This window comes from Macrotis lagotis, chromosome 5 (genome assembly GCF_037893015.1).
Source record: "Macrotis lagotis isolate mMagLag1 chromosome 5, bilby.v1.9.chrom.fasta, whole genome shotgun sequence".
Lineage (NCBI taxonomy): Eukaryota > Metazoa > Chordata > Mammalia > Peramelemorphia > Peramelidae > Macrotis > Macrotis lagotis.
Window position 1 is genome coordinate 30,636,316 of NC_133662.1, and position 18,042 is coordinate 30,654,357.

General features: G+C 36.9%; 1 long non-coding RNA gene and 2 pseudogenes across 2 annotated transcripts in view; 2 read left to right on the plus strand and 1 right to left on the minus strand.

Moving 5' to 3' along the window:
• The first annotated feature begins 5,219 nt into the window (after nucleotides 1–5,219).
• The window catches only part of LOC141523740 (uncharacterized), a 121,384-nt gene continuing 108,561 nt past the window's right edge, over nucleotides 5,220–18,042 (plus strand). For both annotated transcript variants that reach the window (XR_012478573.1, XR_012478574.1), the window contains exons 1-2: nucleotides 5,220–5,328; nucleotides 11,364–11,452. This is a non-coding gene — a long non-coding RNA (uncharacterized LOC141523740). The remainder of the gene's footprint in view (nucleotides 5,329–11,363; nucleotides 11,453–18,042) is intronic.
• LOC141487738 (arfaptin-1 pseudogene) lies at nucleotides 9,184–9,811 on the plus strand (annotated as a pseudogene).
• On the minus strand, nucleotides 16,299–17,408 carry LOC141523739 (glutamine synthetase pseudogene; annotated as a pseudogene).

Sequence of the window (18,042 nt, forward strand, 5' to 3'; positions counted from 1 at the left end):
ACATAGGGAAGGGCTAGAGAGAGAGAGTAAGAGAGAGATAAAAGAATAGCCAAGGAGCCTTGGCTGGGCCATGGTCAGAGAAGACTGAGCAAGCCCTGAACTGGAGCTCAGGTTTTTATGTCTTGCCTCTCTTCATGAGGGCAAAATGTGAATTCCCTTTACCTCTACTGGACCTGGAATTAGGTAGAGGGTAAAGCCTAAAGAGATCAGGATACAAATTTTACATTAAATAATGATACATTAAGAATGGGGAGGGTTCCCACCAAAGATTACAATTCTTTCTGTTACAATCATAATTTTCTACTTCAAGTCAATTTATATCTCAAGAATCAATTTATATCTCCACCCAAATTCTTTCTCTACATTCAAATTCTCTTCATCTTCCCCTGCATCAGTGCATGGGTATTTCAGAAAGCTCCCATAAGATTCTAAATCTACTGGTTGTGCCCTATGAAAATTTACATTAATGAATTAGGAACCATTTTTACCAGTCAAGGCAAGCTGCTCTCCAAAGATAAGGGTGGACTTTAGTTTTACACCTTCATTTTTTTAGGCATTATCTCAGCCCCTCTTCTCACGGTACTTTATCTGAGCAACTCAGCTGGGTGGAGCTGAGCAACCACCTTGTCCTCAGGGATAGCACAAAGTGACACTGACCAAGTTCAACTAGGATAGAAACATTTAATAATTATCCTCTGCATACTTGCTATTGGAAGGGCTGGAGGGCTATATAATATTGAATGGGAACATTCTTAATTAACATTCTTCCATCTTTCCTTTCAACCCTTTTCTCCTTCAATATCATGTGATCATCTTCCTTAGGTTTATTGCCAAATAATCACATTACTATGTGTTTTTTTTCATTATTTATTGCTTCAATATCTGTTTAAGGCAGCTAAGGAGATGCAGTGAATAGGGTTTGAGGCCTAGAATCAGGAAGACTCATTTCTCTGAGTTCAGATCTGTCTTTAAACACTTACTAGATGTGACACCCTGATCAAGACACAACACTGCTTGTCTCAATCTTTTTCATCTATAAAAGGACCTGGAGAAGGAAATGGAAAATTATTCTAGTACCTTTGCCAAGAGAACCTCAAAGTGGGTCTGACAGAGTCAAACAAGACAATATCACAGCAAATGTCTGTTTTGCTTATTCAGTTATATATCTTAACTTTCTTACAAGATTTTAAACTCTTCGAGGCAAGAGATTATTGTTATTCATTTTTCTATCTTCCAAAGGGCCATCACCATGCCCAACAGATGGTACTTAATTCTGAGAGCAAAAGATGCATTGATATATTCAGAAAAGGGCAATCAGGATGATGAGAGGATTTGAAACTGCCTTATAAAGAAAAATGAGAAGAGTTAGGAGATTTGAATAATGGCTAGCATTTATATAGAAATTTAACAATTGCAAAGCATTTAAAAATATTTCTTTTGATCTTAACAACCATTTTAGGTAGGTTATATTATTATGCTCAGTTTACAGATAAAGAAACTGAAGCAAACAACAGTTAATTATTTGCCTAGGTTCACTTGGCTAGTGACTGAACTAGAGTTGAACTTAGATCTTCCCGATTCCAGGTCCAGTGCTCTATTCACTGTGCCACCTAGCTATATACCCTGGAGAAAATCAAAAGGCTGATTACAGATCATAGATTTAAAACTGAGATAGAGCTTCAAGATCATCTTGTTCAGCCCCCTCACTTTATCCATGAGGAAATTAAGGCCCAAAGAGATTAAGTGACTTGCCACAACCCACAAAGATTTTAAATAGCTCTGCAAGGAAGGTAAATTCCTTGTCTCTAGATTAACCATCTTTCCCACTATATCATGATGCCACTCAAGTACTTGAAGAGTTATTTTATGGTAGAGGAATTATACTTATTCTGCTTGTCTCTCAAAGATGTAACTAAGATCAGATGGAAGTTAAAGGAATGTCACTGGGGTTGAGGCAGATTCAAGCTTAATACACAGTATCTCTAAAATCCTAATGTAGTTTTAAGATTTAAGTCTAAAAATTGTACAAAGACTTTTGGAACACCCTTTATAAGAGGAAGAGTCTATTTTTAGGCAATAATTTTCTTTTTTTTTTTTTTTTAATTTTTGCAAGGCAAATGGGGTTAAGTGACTTTCCCTAGGCCACACAGCTAGGTAATTATTAAGTGTCTGAGGCCAGATTTGAACTCAGGCACTCCTGACTCCAGGGCCTGTGCTTTATCTACTGCCCCACCTAGCTGCCCCAATAATATTCTTTCCATTAGCTAGTATTTATTTTTTTCTCCCCTTCGGGGGAAAAAAAAGATAAACCCTAATAATCCATATACCTAGTCAACCAAAACTAGTAAAGGGAAAATTCCAAATGAATGGGGAAAAATTACCCAGGATATTTCTACAAAAAAGAAATGTTAATTAATAAACATCAGTAACTATTTCCTCACATACCTGCTTTCTCATCTTTTACAAGTTATCAGAAAGTGATCTATGAACACATCAAAGATATTCTTAACATAAAGAATGTTAGACTTTAAGAACTGCCTGTAGCTGATTACATCATCACTATCACAAGCTTATCCAGAATTGTAGACTATGAGATCATAGTGGCTTCTTGTTTTTTTTAAGAGCATTTGATTGGGTTCTCTAAATGCAACTTTAATGTCTCTATTCAAACAAAATTATATAAGATTCTATCAAAAATCACTTTATTTAATAATCTGTTGAATATTAGCATTAAGTGGGATCTAAAATGGAGATATAAATGCTCCACTAAGGTATGCATTAATGTCATGAGACCCAAACAGAAGACTTCTCTATTGTCTGCCTGGAGTTTTGTGAATCTAATGAAGAAGTCTTAAACTTAAAATATAGGGGAGAAATCTGTGCACATACATCAGCTAAGAGCAATATCTATTAATATCCCTGATACATAGGCTAGATTCATTTCCATTAAAAGGTAATGAAACTCTACTTGTCTTAGGAGAGTGACATAAACTGTTTACTTAGCTTCCTTTTCACTTAAGTACAAAATATCAACAGCAGAAGAGCCAGGGGATCCTCAGACTTCATAAAAGTTTCTGACTAGTTGTGCTACTATGATAAATGTAGAAGCAGGGGAATTTTGCTCAAATGAATTAGTGCCATGTCTTTGCTGATTATCTTTTTCCATATTGTTAAATAAATATTCCTTTAAAGTGCTAAATAATAGTAGACTAGTGTCTCATTTTGTTTCAGTTCCAAACTTCAACTATCAGACCAACTTGAGGTAGGTCTTACCTAAAATATTTGCCAAGATAGATTTTATGAAATTTAACAGGTAAAATATTAGAAGACTGATGAAAGAAGCAGTTATTCTCAGTTGACAATATCTAAGAAGAGAGTCAGTTATAAAATGAACTCAAATATCCTTTCAAGGTGAACTTGAGACCAAAATGTAAAATGGTAAATAGGACTACATTAGTTTCATCAGGAAATGCTAGTATGGGAGTTATGACCAGAATATGGCAATGGAAAAGTACACTTCATTAAAATTATATAGGATAAATAAAATTGGGTGATAGAATAGTAAAATATACTAATAAAATTCATGGGCAAAAGAGAGGAATTATATCATAGTGGATAGAGAGTTGTCTCTGAAACTAAGAAGACCAGTTCAAATTCCAACTTTGATAAATACTGACTGAACAAATCATCAACCTCTTAATGTCCTGAAAGATTCTCTCTAACTTTTAAGTTTCTGAGAAGACACCAAATTACATTAATATAGGGAATCTATACACTGGAAGTTTTCCATGTAATGAAATCTGAATTCCAGGCCTATACAAGAAATATGTGAAGAAATCTAAGCAAGAATGAAAGGAGGAAACATAATAAAAAGAGGAAAAAAAACCTGTGTGTGTGTGTGTGTGTGTGTGTGTGTGTGTGTGTGTGTGTGTGTGTGTATGAAAAGACTCTATACCCCCAACAGAACTTCAATTAGAAATTTGGGAAGGTGACCACAAACTTGGCATAGAGCATGATTACAATAAATTTACAACATTTATTAAGTGCTCACAAAAAACATTCTCACCTCCAGGGATGTAATATTCTATTAGACAGAGACAACATTTTTATGTAGAGACATATACAGAATAGATGCAAAGTAATTTTGAGGGAGTAGGCAAAAATACCTAAAGGTACCAGGAATAGAAAACCCCAAATGAGGTCACAAAAAGTCAAACATAACTGAAATGATTAAACAACAGTAGATAAGGTCATTTACTAAGGACATGGATTATAAAAATTGCCCTTCAAACTATTAAATTAAAAATATTAGTGAAACAATAATTTATGTAGATTTTTAAAAAATTTCTATTTGTTTTAAATGCTGCATTATCATTTGATTTATATTTAATTAGACCTTGATATCAGTTTATAAAATTCAATTCAACAAAAGATGTGTAAAGAATGTGGGGATCAAAAGTTGGAAGATGTGGGTTCAAATCCTAGATCCACTATGAGTTGTGTAATAAATCATCATAACTTTGTATGTTGTGTTTTTTAGTTAAAAAATTAAGGGGTTTGACCTTATGATCTGTGAAGTCCCTTCCAACTTTAGATGCTATGACTTCCTATGTTCAAAGCTTTGTGGTAGGTATTAGAGTAATATTATATATATATATATATGATTATATATCTCTATATTAATACATACAACTACACAGACAAACAAAGATGGAATCTGAAATCTTTTTTCCTTTTAAACTGGGAGACTGATTTTTGAGTAAAATTTTTCTGGATTCAGAAAATAAATGAATTTCCTATTAGTTCTGGGGATGAGCCAAGACTATTCATACCACATGGAATGGAAAAATAATACTCATGGCTTGGGGATCTTAAGGAATGAATAGGGTCAATTTGATAAGAAATCATTAAAAGCACAACAAAAAAATATCTTATTCAGAATTAAATGAACCCTAGTTATGCAGTTTTTCTATTTGAGTGGAATATTCCCTCTTAAGAGTTAACATCCCTAGTAAAGTCCTCTCAGATTATTCTTAGAAGAGGGAGAGAGGCCTTGCATTGATTCTGCTAGGAAGTGAAACAGTGGACTATTTCCAGAAATTCTGTTAGGGAGGTAAATAATGGAATATTTCCAGAGAAGACACCTTGCAGTCTTAGTTATCCGCCTATTTGATAATAGACTGTGAGAACAGCAGCCTGCCTTCTCCTGTTTGATAAGTACCAAACTGAAGAGATAGTAGAGTTCCTTATAAGACCTTGCATACCCAGCCATTAATTCATTTAACAGAAGGTCATTAGAAATCTTCTTATACCCTTGCCATCTGGATGGTGAGTTAATATTTTATAAGAACCTTTTATTCTTCTCTTTGTTGCTGGGTAGATTTTTCACATAAAAACTGTAACAGAAAACCTTAACCAATCAGGTTGGAAGAGAGGGGGCTAGGGAGGGGGGAAATGTGCTAGGACATATAATTTTTCTTGACTGTCACCTCAGGGCAGCTCCTTGATTTTCACTACCTTTGTGAGACTTGGAGCATGCCCTTTTCTCAAGAAAAGCCAAAATAAACTTTCCTTTTTGCTCAGAGCAGTCTCCCTATTTTTTTAAAAGTGGATTCTTATCCCACACATATTGAATAAAGAAGAAAGATTATTTATAACATTCACAGACATTGCATTATCTATAGGTAGGAGCAATTGTTTCTCTTTTCCCTTTGTCCTCATGGGGAATCATATTTTACATGTGAGTAGTGCACTACCCAAAGGAATATAAATTTTCATTATTGAAGTCTTGCAAGATAGTTTGAGGTTGGGGGGGGTTAGATTTTTTTTCCTCTTTTCTACTTATTTATTCTGTTTTTAACTGGGAAAATTAATTCTTTTGTCCCTTGTAGCTTCATTTATCATGTTTTAAAATAGAGCTCTGGAAAACTTGGTTTTGATAATGTTAATTGATATTCAAATGTAGATACTAGACTATGCCATAAACCTAAATCACTCTGTCTCACTTAGTCATTGTTTGTGTTTTGATGGCTGTGTGAATATAAATAGCAATTATTTTTATTATGACCAGAAACTCTGAGGGTCTTCCCCTCCCAGTTAGAATTTTTTTTAAGAAAGATATTATTTATTTTGAGCTTTACAATTTCCTCCCTAATCTTGCTTTCCTCCCCCCACACCCCACAGAAGGCAGTCTGTTAATCTTTACATTGTTTCCATGGTATACATGTTTATTTTCTTGTTGCAAGTTATTAATTATCTCTTCCAAATCTTCAAATTGATTTTTCAACTGTTTCCTGATTTCTTCAAGGAAGTCTTTCTGTGCTGGAGACCAGATCACATTCTCCTCCGAGGTTCTAGGTCTCTTTGAGTTAGGGTCTTTTCCTTCTAGGAATTTTTCTATGGACCCCCTTTTTTCCGGTCTTTCTTCATTTTACTAAGATCTTATGTTAGCAAGGGGCTGGTTCACAGAGGTTTGGGATTTAGATCCCTAGAGGCTTTACTCACTGAGTTTAGTAATTCGAAGTGGGCTGGCCAGTAGGCTATGCTGGTTACTTTCTCTGGAGTGTGGTGGATGAAACTCCTGAATACTTTTATCTTTGAACAATGGTGGCCTTTGCCTTAGGGCAAGGTAATTGCTCTCCCTATTCATAGCTGAGGGAAGTCTGTTGCCCACACCTGAACCTGGGGCAGAGGTGGGCTGTAATTGTTTGTTCTGGGAAGAGGCTTCAGCTGAAATAAAGGTATGGATGCAACTCTCCCACCCTGGAACTCATCCTCCAGCTCTGCTGGCAAGCTCCAGACCATCAGTGCCACAATCAATGTCTCTGCTCCCCAGCTGGCTGACTCCCCTGTGGCAGATCAGGCTAGCCCTGCTTTCAGGCTCTCAGGATCTTGCCCGCCCCACTGATCAGGCTAGTAGTGCCCTCAGGCTCTCACTCTGTCCTTTGTTCCCGGCAGAGTCTATCCTCAGTCCCTGACTCACCCACAGTCCTAGAAGACAAACCTTGAGGTAAATGTTCTCCTAACTTCTCTTTCTGGGTTTTGTAGATCAAATTAATGTTAAGAGGTTTGTTTCATATTATATATGAGGGAAGATCAGGTGACTTTAGTGCTGCACTTGTCTTCTCTCTGCCATCTTGGGTGGATTTTTTTTTTTTAATTAGGCATACTAGGCCATCTTTTTCCAGTCATACTGACCTATGTCTTGCCACTGGACTCAGGTGACCTTGTAGGAGAGAGTGAAGCTAATGAAAGCACAGCCCTGCCAGACTTAAATTAAATTCACTTGCAAATTAAGACATCTTCCTCCTAGACATCTTCTAAAAAGAAAGATTAACAACAAAGCAGAGGTACTTTGGTGTAGACTGAAACAGATTAATGTGTGTTGTGATAAAGAGAGAAGAACACTGGATTATGTCTGTTTCCTCTTTGTTTCAATGGAGAACAACACAAGAATAGGGCTAGAGAGTGGGATGGAGAAAGAAATATCCACTTGCAGTCAATTTAAGAGAAGTTGGAGACCAGATGGCTTTGATAGGAAAACATGTTTATGGTCACAGAATGTTAAGAATAATAAATTGATGAATTTATTGACCTTGTGTTGCACAATATGTTACCCACCCTACCCCCAAGTATTTTTGAATGCCTATCTTGTACTTCACTCTTGATGCTAGTACTGACTCTCCTTCCACTTAGGATACTGCTTTTTAATCCCTTGACCTTTTTCACTGGTAGATATCTCAGGTGATTCTGGATGATTACAAGATGCTTCTGATATGATATCAGGGGAGAATATTCTGACCCTGATTTTCCCTCCATCCCCTATCCATGTGGTTTCAACCTGTCACTTGAAACCCATTCAATGCTAAAAAGCTCTCTCTGGAATATGGATGAAAGGAAGATAATGAAGCCACTAGCTTAAGTTCAATTATCAGCCTGTGAGGAATCATGATTCAGACCCAGGAATGCAGGTGTGGAAAAAATAGAGATTTATTAAAAGAAGTTACAACCCAAAAGAAAGTGATAGGAAAGTTAAGAAGAGTTGAAGGAAAAGCCATGTGGACTGCTCATTAATCTTTGAAAGCTCAGTTGAAGTTTGGAAAGGGAGAGAGAGAGACAGAGAGAGAGACAGAGAGAGAGAGACAGAGACAGAGACAGAGAGACAGAGAAAAGGGAAGGCAGCCATGAGGCTTGGGTTAACCAGGTGAAGTCCATGGATCTCCACATGGTTTAAGGAAGAGTCAGAGGAAGGCCCATCCTTCTGGATGGGATAAGGGAAGAAGCAAGAAGCATTGGAAGGGGCTGTGCTTCCTGTTAAATATCCCTCCATTGTAGGCTGGCACAGGGTGGTGCTTGGGGTGTGGTCTTTCACCTTGGAGCCAGGTAAACTCCAATGGCAATCTATGTGCTGGTCCTTCCTGTCTCAAAATACTTATCTGATTTTAATAAGTCTTTTCCTTCCTGTCAGTTTCCAGGCCAAGGTTAAGTGGGTTAAGTGAAGAGGAAAATGGAGGATAAGGTACAAACAACAGGGTCAAGAGGAGACAGGATACAGTCAAACGTGTCCAAGGGAGGCAGAATCTCAAGAGGGGGAGCCTCCACCCATTTGACAAACTTTGTTTCTGCTAATTCACGTTCTTCTACAACTTTTCCCTGCATCAATAATACTGAAAGTATGTACAGTGGGTGCTTATCTTTGCTTTTCCAGTGACCAGTCATATGACAAGACCTTCTAATGTCCCATTATGATTTAAAGATGACTCTGAATTCTTGAAATCTATGCAAAAAGACTGTAAGCTCTAGAATGCCCTGACGAGTTAGAAAGTCTTTGAATAGAAGCATGGTGGATGAATCTTACATCTATTGTCCAAGGACCAGTGTAGTGAAATCCATCACCATAATGGGTCCAGGGAGACTATGCTTTGGAAGCAGCAACTCTTAAAGAATTATGAAAAAAATGGTCAGTACAGGGGAATTCCAGGAGACAGAAGGCTATGCTGGAGGTTCAGGACTCATAATCAGGGACAGCTGCTGGGGTTCAAGGGATGAACCGTGGCTCAAAAATCTCCCCAAACTTCAGCTGCAGAAATTCCAGTGACCAGCAATAGAGAAGTTGAAGACTCACATGAGCATGGCTTAAGAAGAGTGGCCAGAGAATATAGTATAAAAGTGGACTAGTAATTTTTATCAAAGGAAACTAAAAATCTTACAATGATGAAATTAGTTTGTAATGAAGTGGAACCTAAACACCCATAAGCATACTCTTCAAATTATCTCTGAGAAACTCAAGAACAGAAAATCTGGAACTAGAACTTTAGACTGATATATATTCAATGAAAAGAAGAAAAATATTAAAATATATTAAAACTGGCTCATAAACTGTCCTCCCAAATCTTCCAGATGATCTCAGAGACAATTCAGAGATTCAAATTCTCCAAGACAAATTAGGTTACAATGGCAAATATGTAGAAACTGTTGGCTAAAAACAGAGAGACTCTTTTTAGAGCTATTAATTTTTTTTAATGCAAGTAAATACATTTTGTTAAACAGAACAGTAGAGGATACATCAATGGCTATGAAACAACATGATACTATCAGAATTGAAAAGTATGTTTCCTGGTTTAGAGGAATTGAATCTTGGAACAAATAATCTAAACACTCTGTCAAAGACTGAGCAGTCACAAAATTTCCAAGCATATAAGGAAGCATGATAAAATCTGCAGCATCTATAACAGTTTTTTTACTAACAAATTGCAATTTTGTAATTTCTGGTCCTCAAGATGATTTTTCCAAAGGGAGGTTTACATGATTTGTTTCAACATCTAATATTTATTATGTAAATTTATTAAACAACTTTAAAAATATTAGTTTCTAAATATTTTTTAAAAAAGTAATACTGTTGGGGGCAGCTAGGTGGCGCAGTGGATAGAGCACTGGCCCTGGAGTCAGGAGTACCTGAGTTCAAATCCGGCCTCAGACACTTAATAATTACCTAGCTGTGTGGCCTTGGGCAAGCCACTTAACCCCATTGCCTTGCAAAATCTAAAAAAAAGTAATACTGTTTTACAATGTGAGAGTTATTTATTTATTTTTTTTAGGTTTTTTTTTTTTTGCAAGGCAATGGGGTTAATTGACTTGCCCAAGGCCATACAGCTAGGTAATTATTAAGTGTCTGAGGCCATATTTGAACTCAGGTACTCCTGCTTCAGGGCCAGTGCTGTATTCACTGCGCCACCTAGCTGCCCCTACAAAGTAAAATTGTAGGGCATTTATGCAGCATCTAAAAAAAAGGAATAGCTATATAGATGGGTAGTTAACTTGAAGGATTGCAACATAACCCTTTATGGGGGATGAAATTGTGCCACTAGAAGTTTGTTTTAAAATTTTTGATGAATAAGAACCATACTGTCTTTTCTGTGATGCTTCCAACATCTCACTTGTATTGCATAAAGATTTTGATTGGGTAGTTCTTATTAGTGCTTTCATTTTTTACTAAAAAGTAAAAACCCACTTAATTGAAGAGACAACCCATTTGCCATTTGGTTGATTGGGATACAAGTTCTTCTTGATATCTAGTCTAAAAATTTGTGATAGAATTTTTTTTAGGCAAACATATTTCACTATAATAATGCTACGTTGGTCTTAAATCACAAAGACTAATAATATTTTGTCCTTCATTTTCTTTTTTTTATTTATTTAAGGCAATGGGGTTAAGTGACTTGCCCAAGGTCACACAGCTAGGCAATTATTAAGTGTCTGAGGCCGGATTTGAAGTCAGGTCTTCCTGACTCCAGGGCCAATACTCTATCCACTGTTCCACCTAGCTGCCCCTGTCCTTCATTTTCGAAGAAGACCATGATATCAGGGAGGTGATACCATGACAAGTATGTGAATTGGTTTTGAGTGAGGGGATGCTCTGCTAAGTCATCAGTCTCACTTTCTCCTCCAGAGACATCTGGGTCCAGTGGCCAGATATAAATCTGTATGACTAGAGATGTCCCTGTATGGGAGACAATCTGGGTTAAGTGAATTGCCTAAAGTCACACAGCTAGTAAATAACAAGTGATCAAGCCTGGATTTGAAATCCCATCCTTCTGACTCCTATCCACAGAGCTCTATCACAGAGAAGTGCCTTCTTAGACACAATAATTCCCTTTGAACCAGTGTACAGAATCCACAGGTTAGATCCTTTCAAGTAATGTTTGTTGTGAGTTGTCTTTGGTAGAAAGGGGCACAGTAGAAATGATGAATTTCTTTGTACTAAATAAACAAATTTTAAGGTTTGTAAAAAAAAAAAACCACTTTATGTTTGATTCCTTTTAAGGAATGGTAATTGAAACATTTTCCCCTTTTTTTTTTCATAGAGGGGAATAGTTTGAGTTGGAGGAGGAGGAGGAAGGAAATATTAAATATAACCAGTGATCTCTTAGTTCCTGAGCAATATGGGCTTCATGTGAGTGATCTCTTTTATTTTCCTTCATTAGTAGTATAATCCTTATTAAATGTAAATTATCTGATAAGTTTTCTATAATAATCATTATAAATTAAAATAATTTTGAGGGCTACTTTTTGCAGATGTCCACTTATTTTGTTCTGAAATGACTCTGTTGACTATATGGTTTGCTAGATATTTAAATGTGCTTCTCCTGAAAGGTATTTTGAATTTTTGCATCAGTTTTCAGTGTTTAACACAATGTAATGCAACTCTAAATTATAAGCCTATTTTAAATAATCCCTTACTATGTGCTTGTATTTTGACTACTAATTATGAGCTTCACTCTCTATTTACTGTATCACAGTATGACCCCTGAATATATATATATCATAGTATATTTAACCATTCTCCTACTGCATATTTACACTAGCATATTATGTATAACTATAAATAATCTGGACCAAATTATTTTTCAATCTTTTAATCACTGAGATAGCTTCTGTGAATACCAGGTCACAGATCAAGCTTTTGTAAATCTGAGGAACAAAGGTCTACAGATTTATTTGAGTTACTTGGAGTAAAAATATTATACCTCCATTTAGGGATGCTATAGCATGAGGAATCAGTCAACTGGTCCATCAACAAATATTCCTTAAATATTTGATGTCAGCCTCCAGTGAGGCTGCACTCTTTGGGAGTTAAGCAGGATTTTGAAAACCACAAAATCCTTTCATTTTGACTTTGAAGTTGTACTTACTAAAGTCTGATAAAGTGTTGACAATTATACTGGTCAAATAAATCTGAAACACAGTTTTTCTATTGTTATCTTCTTACCCTGTGAAGTCCCCTTCACATATGTGCCAAGTGAGATAGGATTTTCCTACACCCCATGATGAAGATATTTATTCTATGTACAGTTAAAATATGCTTCAGGTATCTTTAGTTTCATCAGCTGGGAAGCCTTCTCTACCAACAGTGATCACAGCTTTTTTCTAAACCAAATGAGCAAGAAGAGTCTCTAGAGGATATCTATTCAAATCTGACAGAGAAGGAAACTGAGGTATTTTTGACAGATTTGACAGATAAGGAAACTGAGGTATTGAGAGCTTTTGACAAATTTGCCAGATAAGGAAATCTGACAGATAAGGATACTGAGGTATTGAAAGTTAAGTGATTTGCTCAATGTTATTTGCTGTTTGTCCTTTAAGAAGACAGTGACATTATGGAGGTGATCCCATGATTAGCAAGTGAATGGGATTTGATTGAGGATGTGCTTTGATAAGTTTCCTTCCAAGCCATCTGGATTCAGTGGTCAGATATGGATCATTACAAATGGAGATGACCCTGGATGTGAGGCAATGAGGTTAAGTGAATTGCCCAAGGTCACAGAGTGAATAAGTATTAAGTGTCTGAGGTAATATTTAAACTCAGATCCTCCTATCTCCAGGGCTGGTGCTCTACCCACTGTGCCACTGAGCTGCCACAAATAGAAACAATGGTAATATTTGAACCTAGGTCTCCTACTCTAAATCTTATGCTGTTTTCACTGAATAATAATAATAATAATAATAATAATAATAATAATAATAATAATAATTAGAATTTATATAGTGCTTTAAAGCTTGCACATAGTAAGTGCCACATAAATGTTGTTGTTATTGCTTTTCGTTTATTACTATTTTAAAAACACTCTTTATAGGGCTGTATGTGCCAGACATTGTGCTATGTTTTACAAATATTTTCTCATTTAATTTAGCAAACAGTCCAGGGAGGTAAGTACTATTTATTATCCTCATTTTATAGATTTCCTCATCTAGAGGCAAAATTGAGACAAACAGAAGTTAAGTGACTTGCCCAGGGTCACACTGCTAGTCAGTGTCTGAGGCCAGTTGAACTTGAGTTTTCCTGACTCTAGGCCCAGCACTAGAGCTGCACCATCTAGCTTCTTATGCTAATATAATCATTTTCTTAAGCAAGCTATTTTAGAGCTGCTCATCTGAACACTTGTAATGGAATCAGAGAAAATGAATTGAATCATATAGATCTAGCTGCTGGACCTCAGACAAGCTATTTTCCCTGTCTGAACCTCAGTTTCCTTAACTTTAAAAAATGATGGCTTTATACTAAATATCTTTTAAGGTCTCATCCAGTTCTAAATAGATTATCCAATCACTCCACCCCTTTAATTAATAGAATCACAGATCTAGTAAGCTGTATTGAGCTCATTATTTTACAGTTGAGGAAAATGAGAGTAGGAGAAGAGAAATGATTTGCCAGAACCAAACTCAAACCCTCTGACTATAAATACAGTAGTCTTTCTATTGCACCATAGTCTCTCCTTAGTCCAATACCTCATTTTATAGAATAGGACACTGAGGCCCAGAGATGGAGGGGGCTCATGTGGAATAGCTGAGATTCAAGGTCAGATCACAAATTTAAAATGTCTATTATAGTGACTCATTTAGCAGATAGTAAGACCTAAATGCATCATGCTTTAATATTTTCTAAGAAAAATCTCCCTGTCTGATATAATTTCTATAATTCTTATCCCATTGTCCCAGTAACTTAAACAAGTGAAAATCAGGGTGCCTTGTCAGTCCAACAATGGGTAGGGAACAGGCCCTTTGGGAAGAAATGCTTAACCCTAAGGGTTAAGGGAGACAAAGATGATATTCAGTTTTATTTGAACATACGTACAAATCACAACAGTGTTATGAACTTGAACATTACTGAGACTGAGCGCCACTGGAGAAAGGACAGGATACAAAGGCTAGTTTCCTAACTGGGTGTGTATCAGGTAAGGAAGACTTGTATTAAGTAAGGCATATGCTTGAAAAATCTGGAGGAACTATGTGCTCTACTGGAAATGATCTTTTTCTTGCCCTTCTCCACAGCCCCCCCCCCCCCCCCCCCCCCACTAGGATTCCCATACTGGTATGAAGGGACTGAAATAGAGCAATGAGTTCCCCTAATAGCCAAGAAAGCAGGCAGTAATGTCACTGGGGACAGCTAATGGAATCACCAGCTGGGGACAGCAGAGAGCTATAATAGGGAGTCCACTGAAGTTTGTGACAAGAGGAATAATCATAGAGGAGCTCAGGACCTTGCACAGGAGAGTGAAACTATTACAGAATGTAGAGTTGGAAAAGACCTGTAATATCAGATATCATTACTATAAACAAGATAATCAAAGAAAGCTTTGCTTTCCAGAGGTGGGTGCTTCCCATGGAGCTGTACAGTTGCTTTGCTTTCTTGATCTACTTCTATCCTAAATGGTTCATTATCATTAAAATAGCCCTCAGTCATTAGTATTTAACAGAGGTTCCTATGTCATCCCAGCAAGGTGCACATACAGCCCCATACATAGGCTGTGTCAGTTGATTAGAGGTTCAATTGATTGCCCCTATTGTGTTGCCTTACATAAATACATTTACCAGAGATTATTTGCAAGTGGTGGAATCAAAAGTCAAAGGTGGAAGGGACCTGAGTTCAACTCTCATTTTATAAAGGAAAGAGACTTAAGAACAGAAAAATGAAGAGACTTGCAAAGTGATAAATATAGGACCAGAATCCAGGTCTCATTTCAAGTTTCAATCAATACCTCTTTCTTGGCATTCTTTCCCAGGCAGTCAAGGAGCAAGGTTTTGAAGAAATGAGAACAATACATGCTTAGGGAGGAAAGGTCTAATGTGATAGTGGGCTTACGAGGAGATTAAAAGCACATTAGAAATCAGACTAGATTCACTAAGAAGAAAAAGTCCTTTGTATAGAAAATCTGGGGTCATTATCTTTCAAAGATTTTTCAGACTCTTTATAAAGCAAGAATTCTAAATTGTGCATGTGTGTGTTGTGTGTTGTGTGTGTGTGTGTGTGTGTGTGTGAGAGAGAGAGAGAGAGAGAGAGAGAACTTTGCCCATCTGGTGAAGTCTTACGTTTTAAATGCATAAAAAAAACCATATTATTAAAAAGGAAATCTGTTGTTGAAACAAAGACTTTTAACATAGTCTATTTTTCTAACAGGAGGTCCCCTACTTTCAGACCACACCTTCATACCTACCCTGCTTCTCTACTCCCTGAATATACACCCAATAAATTTTTTTTGTTTTTAAATTCACCTCTAAAAATAACACCCAATAAAAATTTTTTGTTTTTAAATTTACCTCTAAAAAAAATACTCTGTTTTGGTGAAGGGAGGATGAGTGGGAAACATTCATTTTCTTTTGTCTAAAGCTGAGCAGTCCCCATTGGTTCACAGAGTCTACAGACTATTTTCTGGCCAAGGGCTTCTCCTCTGGTCAGGGAAAATATAAAGGGCCCATGCAGCTTCGTTTTCCTGTAAGCTAAGTCCACCACCCCTTGCTTACTATCTTTTTGAGAAAAGTAGATTACAGTCTTATAGGAATTTTTTTTAGTCTCATAGGAATTTAATACTCTTCTTCCTCTCTTCCCAAACAACTCAATAAATTCTTCCTCCTATCCACCTTTCCCTCTCCCCCAATTTCTCCTTCTCAAATACTTATTCTTTTATATTTTGTCCCCTGAAAGCCACAAGTCTATGTTGATATATAAACTTGATTAGATGGAAGCAGTGGTTATTATGTTCCCTACCCTTTCCCCGCATTAACATACTATTTCTCAGTCTTCAAAAAGTCATCAAAGATGGAGAAAAATGATTAAGAACATCCTCCAACACTACTCCCTCTTCCTCCCTCAAAAAAACAAACAAGGAGAAATCTGCAGGCATATTATGCCTTGGGTTACGTCTAGTAGGGACAATTGGAAGAGGGGAGTGGTGAGGTAGAATAGGCCATATGAAAATAGTGTTATGGAGCAAGGGATATACAGTACCTGAAGGCTAGTTCACTTAGTTTTTATACTGAAAGTGTTCTCCTGTCTCATTGAAGAGACAGGTATGAATCAGCATCTCTGTCACTGTGTAATGGTCACAGCTGGCAAAGGGGCAGCAGTCTTCAAAGTAACCCTTCCTATCCTGCCTAACCAGACTGGGAATTTAGTTGCTGGTGCTGAAGTTGGCCACACCAGAGGAGAACTCATTTATATTGGATGTTTCATTGAAATCTGTAAGGTGGCAGTCATTATCCAGTTTCCCTTTAGGGTCATAGGTTTGCATATGATATTTGCATCACTTGCTTAGTCTCTCAATGGCTTGTTCAATAAACTTTAAAACATTCTCTTCTTTCATGACCTTGGTAGTGATGTTAATAAATCCACCTGCTCCATTTCAGATTCTAGGGATTGACTTGCAATAAAATACTGCAATCATTCCAAAATGTTCACACACAACTAGAGGATGAAGAGGGAAATCTAGAGATGATCTCTCATTTCAATTCCTTCACATGGTCCAATCTGGAAATACCACTGAACTGGCATTACTTCAGCCTTTGTTCCCCCCAATTTTGTCTCCAGAATATAGGCAAGCACGGTCATGAATTTCCACTATATCTCTTACATAAGTTTTGTTGGCTACCACACTGCAGTAATATGGATGTTGAGGTCTACTCATTGGAAGGCCAACCAATATAGTCCTTCTGTTCTCATGAGAGTATATACTTTTGCTACATACCAAACCAGAATTTCTGGTTGGTCACCATATCCATTATCCATTTACAGGTATGCCTCAAATTGTTTTCTGTGTGCTTATAGTTATACTTGAAGACTTCACAGAGAATCAGTTTGTTGGGGTCCTTTTGGAAGGAGTCTTGGAACAGAGCAGCCTGAATAAGGTACATGTCACTATTAGACCCTTCAGACTGAAAACTGCTGTAGACATCAAAATTCCATTCAGGTTGATGCTCTTTGTTTCACTATCTAGGGTCTGAGTTTTACAGCACAGTCCTTTGCCTGTTCCATTGATCCAAATGTACATGGCCAAAACTTTGTTCCTATGAGGAGGGTTCAAGAACATCTGTTTGATATTTTTGTTTAAGTGAGAATTGACTGAGTTGGCCATGTCAGAAGCCCAGAAAGAGGCAGAGACAAATTGTCAAAGTCGAGGCCTCAGGGTGACCATCCTCAGCTGGTGCTGGTCTAAGCTGTTGGAGTCTCTAGATGGTGATTGCAGAAATGTTTTCCATTTTCAACTCTGCTTTCCAGGTTCTACTTTTAATGCCTAATCAGAAGCTTCTAACGATTAAAGTGGTCTCAAAATGGATATGAGATGTCATGGTAGCAGTGCATTCTATCAGTGGAAGTATTGGAGTCAAGGCTAGATGATCATTTGTTAATATTGTAGAACACATTTATACTTCTTTCAGTTAGGAATTTGGTTAGATAACATTTCTGTAGTCTATTCCAACTCTTAGACCATGAGACTCTGAAACAATGGAAACAATTCCAAAAGACAGGGAGCCTGTCTTTTTTTGAAAGACTCTGATCTTAGTACTTTCTCTAGAGTTGTCATTGGATCATTTATTCCACCTCCTTGGATCTGTCATCATTAAAATGAGGGCCAATAAACTACAATTGAGTAGGAGAACTACAGTAAGAAAAGATTGAGGTAAGAGTTGTATATTTTGCTGAAAGAATGAATAGATAAATAAATAATGGTTCACATGAATATAGTGCTTGCTTTGAGATTTGCGAAGCAT